The following is a 5429-nucleotide window of genomic DNA, read 5'->3' as shown; positions in this document are numbered from 1 at the left end:
AAATTATCTATAAATAGTGTTCATATATGAAAATTGAGTATTTATTTATGATTTGAGTATAAATATGATGTGAATGGAATGATTAAGAAGTTTGAGAAATTGTTGAAAATTGATGTGATAAATGGGAGTTGTGGAATAGAATGAGTATTGGAAGTGTTTTTCACAGGTTCCAAAGAACTATTTTCTCTATTTTTAGCCGTTACTCTGTCGAATTTTCTATAAAATTTTCGAAACCTCGAATGAATTTATAATTTATATAAATGACTTAAATGAGTTAAATTTCATAAATTGCACTTCATAACCATGAATAAATAAATTAAGGAAGGATAAAAATAATTGAGATAGAATATGATGTTCCGGTACACTGTGTGGCATATCTTGCTCGGCTATACTGTAGACAGGTAAGGGGTGTCATATTTAGATTGTCCGCTTTGGCCGTAAGCCTCACAGTTTTGTCCTATAGGTGAAATGTAGAACTTCCCAGGAGGTCACCCATCCTAGAATTTCTCTCAAGCGAGCATGCTTAACCCTAGAGTTCTTCCAACTCTCCAGGCCTTTCTACCAAAAGGCTCCTCTATCCCATTTTATATATCATTACTTTTTGAACCCAATACCATCTCCGTGCTCTGCCAATGTGGGATTTGCCTAAGGTATCTTTCTCCCCCCCTTTTGGGACTCAGCGTCCTTACTGAGGTTTGCCCCACCATTGCCCAAGAGGACATGCAAGTGGCTCTGATACCAATTGTAATGGTCAACTAGTAACCATTTAACTATAAGTTATGAGGAATTAAAGTGATTTAGGACAATGGAATTGAAGTTAAGTATGCTGCCCTTGGTGACCTGCAGGGCTGGGTGTGAGTCCAGCAGGTTTGGATAGCTATAACTTGAAAGGTATGTGCAATTGGTGTAAGGCTAATTGGATGTGAAACTAGACCCATAAAGGCACAACTTTGGTGAAGAAACCCTACCCAGAAAACCAACCCAAGTTGACTTAAAACCTACCCTAATCCGAGTGACCAACATGATGTCCTTGGAAAATGACCAAATGAACAATATTTGTTCAAATCGTCATAACTCAGTGTAGAAAAGTTCAATTGACCTAAAATTTTACTAGTAGAAATCTGAGACATAGCCCTACAACTTTCATGAAGAAAATAAACCCAAATTTTGACCATAACATGTTCAAAAACTGACTTGCAATCAATGTATAAAAAACTGCAGAATTGATTCTGCCCAGAAATTCTGAAAAAATTACAATCCGACTAGTTATAGTGTTTAGGCCATAACTTGAGCTACAAAACTCCAAATGGGGTGATTCAAAAAAATAAATATAACTAGACAAAATAAGGAACAACTTTGATGAAGAACATTTGGCCAAATTTTCACTGTTGAATGGCCTAATAGAACAGTGAACTCTAGCACCCAAAACTAAAATTTCTGATTTATTCACCATTGGTTAGAAGTATGGATTGGCAACTAATGCCAACACTTTTGGGAACCAAAATATGGTAAATTTGTGTGATTAGGACTTATGTAGCTATTATGCATTAGAAAGTCAATAATTTGACCTAAATAGTAAAATGAATAGTAACCTTACATGTAAAGCATGAAAATTCTATCAATAACTTGGTAATGTGCCCTAGTACACCTAGTAAGATTGGTTTGGATAGGTTGACATGCCAATAGGGTTCAGTTAGTAGTACTGCACATGCATTATATCATCCTGTGATTTTATGGCTTTTAGTCATTCTGATATTATGGTGATACTTGGCCTTGTGCCTAATAATTATTACAGCTTATTAGCTGTTCTATTGCACACCGGGAGATATATATGTGACCGATGGTGTGACGGCCTGAGGTACTTAGCACCCAGTGCCACTTTACCCATTTATCCAGTCCAGTCATCCAGTATAGGTTACTTGGGCAACCAAAAAAGAAAGTTCATAAATTTAATAAAATAATGGATATAACGAGTACCAATTAAATAAGACTATAAATAATTACTAAAAATGTATTTGCATGAGACATCAATATACACATTGCATATTTATTTCTTTTTAGTTCTCTTTATTTTATTATTGGCACCACTAAGTATTATTGCTTAGTGCGTTGCTTTTTGCTACGCGTAGGTACTGGAGATACGGAGCGCGATCCCAGTAGACCCCAGTCAGGGTGAGAGTCAGATCTGCTAGTGTCCTGTGTCACCTCTCAGCTATAATGCATTGGTAGGATGCTAGGCTACATTTTGTATTTTGTGCTTTGTATTTTTGTAAATTTTGTAATTAAACTTTTATTTTGTCATGTAAATTGAAACTTGGGTGATTATGTATTAATGAAATTATCTATAAATGGTGTTCATAAATGAAAATTTAGTATTTATTTATGATTTGAGTATAAATATGATGTGAATGGAATGATTGGGAAGTTTGTAACACCCCTCACCCGACTACAGTGTAGCCAAGCAAGGCGTGCTACAATCAGTGCCGAAGCACCCTAACTTATCTTACTTTATTTTTTTTAATAATTTTGAACTCGTTTAATTTAATATTAATTATTTTTCGACGGAGAAACCAGTGGAGTTTCCCTTATTTTATTATCGTTTGGCGTATTTCAATATTCACCTGTTTGAAATTCAACAATATTTTAAAATAAAAAATCTCATCCATGCTAATCATAATTATCTCATCAATCATTCTCATAGTTTTTCATATTTCAAATCTCATCCATACATTTTAATTTCATAATCATTTCCATACTCATATCATCATTTGAAAAATCATTATGTAATTCAAATCTATACTCATTTGTACAAATTCATTCATGCTCCATTCTTATAGCAAAATTCTCAAATTTGCAATAATTTACATCATTTGCAATAATTAAATAAATCCTTAATTTATATGATATACAAATTAATTACAATTTGCTAATTTATATTACAATATAAGAAATAAATAACATACACAAAATACATGATATGCTTAATGTGAGCCTTATCTACATGCATTGCTGAGGAGGTGACAACCTTGAACACTCTGCAGATCAGAACTCCAAAATCTCTGTTTAGTATTCGCTGGGCTTTAACTTCAGTACCTGCGCGAGGAAACAATTCCATCGCGCTAAGCATTGCTGCTTAGTGGTGCAATAATACAACAAGGAAATAATATACAAATAAAGATAGAAATAAAACATAATTTAAATAATTAAGATTTATTTATACTTCACATGCAATTTCTAAAATTTAATATGTTTTATCCTAATTTAGTCTTCTTTGGAAGTGTTTATTTCACCAATGTACAGTAATAATGTACATAGAAAAATGATCTAAAAATAATAAATTTATACTTATATAATCATGTAAGTCACATTTGTAATATTTATGTATGTTATAATTTTCTTTACTAATCTTTTAGCATTTTCTCAATACTTTCTAGGTTGTCTCAGATTATTTCATAATAAGTAAATTTTGATATCGGTCCAGTTCATTTCGATTCTTTCTAATAAATAACTATTCTAATTTGTTTTAGGTCATCTTACTCATTTATTTAATTTCTAATATTTTTTTTTATTACTAATATTCTTAACTTATTTCAATAAATTTCACTGCCCAAGTAACCTATGACGGGCTGACTAAACTGGATAACGGGTCATTGGCACTGGACACCGCTGTGCCTCGGGCCGTCATACCATGGGACGCAGAACGTCAATCATGTATGCAGTCAGTATGGCTAAAAAGCCATGATATCACATAATCGGGCATAAAAGCCATAAATACGGGCATAAAGCCATGAATACAGGCATAAAGCCGTTCGCAGTACTGTCACACCCTACTCCCCTGTAAGATGTAACATGATCCCGTAGTACACCTAATGAATTACCGAACTTCGCCTACCAATAACCCATTAGATATACTACAAGGGATTTTAAAACAATTTTCGTGAAATTTAAATCATCGATTAAAATCTGGTGTTATAAAATTTTTTTCAAAATTTCTAAAGTCTTGGTTGTATTTTGAGAAAACAATTCTTCAATCCTGCAAAAGAAAATGCTCCCAATATGTTTTCTCAAATACAACTTCAATAACTTCATTTCAATTCACAATTCAATTCTCAATAAACAATCAATTCATTTTCAAACTAATCTCATCATAAAGAAACATTTCATTGATTACAAGACTCAAAATTTATAATACAAAACTATTCAAGTAAATGAAATCTCAAATTTATATTTACAATAATTTACATTTAATTACATACCAAAATGTTTTACAAGAGTTTTTATACAACTGCTCAAATAATTTACATACATATTATTATATGCATACATCAAAACCTATGTACATGTGTATACCTATAATATACCTAGAGCTGATCTGAAAGTGTCTTCAAAGAAACTTACTCACTGCTCTATGCTCTTTTTACTTGCGACAGCATACAAAGCTATCGCTGAGTGGTGAACTCAGTGGTGCACAACTATAATTTAAAACATAGTACAATATACATTGACAAAATTTACAGTAAATAATTTGGAAATCTGAATACTCATCAAATTCCAAAACATTTGAATCATTTGTATAAAATGACTTTGATCACGACATTCAATTTATCAAATCATGACTAACCATTTAAGGTAGTTCTAACAAAATCAATTATACATAAATCATAACTGAAATCATAATTCTTTACTGTTCAAAAACATTCTGTATCTCAAAAATCATGTTGTATCTCAAAAATCATTCTTTATCTCAAAAGCCATTCTTTATCTCACTAACTATGCAAGACTAATCCGAAAGGGCCATCTTCGGGGTGATTCTAACTCCCTATGGTCAGGGAGGTCGAATCATATTCTAACTCCCTATGGTCGGGGAGGTCGAATCATCGTGCACAGTACCATCACAATAATGAATCTTCCACAAGGGCCATAACGATAAAATAAACTTAGATCTAACCTCAAATCAGAGGAAAATCTAAGCCTGTGCACGTACCATGGTAATCAAAACACAACTAACTCCATTGTCTTCTCAACAAATGAGAGAGACGGGTAATAACCTAGTCAAGCATCTATAGTGAGATATAAAACAATATCACAATCTTTTTAGTGAGCATAAATCATAGTATAATTCGATTCAAATTCAATTCCAATATCCAATAATTTTTATGCTCATCACAATTCAAATCATAAATTTGCATTTTTCCATGAAAATTACTATCACAATTCAAAACATGTTCTATCACAATTTTTCAAAACATAATTTATTCAATCCATAACAATGCGTAATACTTGTCGAAATACCATTTCACAAAGCTAAATTTGTACATACTATAACAATTTTCAATAATCATTGAATTAAATCCAATGCTTGTTAAACACAATACATAAGAAAAATATGTCATTTAATCATATGAAATATTCAAAACAAAATCAGTTAA

The sequence above is a fragment of the Hevea brasiliensis genome, chromosome 5 (assembly GCF_030052815.1).
Source record: "Hevea brasiliensis isolate MT/VB/25A 57/8 chromosome 5, ASM3005281v1, whole genome shotgun sequence".
Classification (NCBI taxonomy): Eukaryota; Viridiplantae; Streptophyta; class Magnoliopsida; order Malpighiales; family Euphorbiaceae; genus Hevea; species Hevea brasiliensis.
This window is presented reverse-complemented; position numbering follows the sequence as displayed.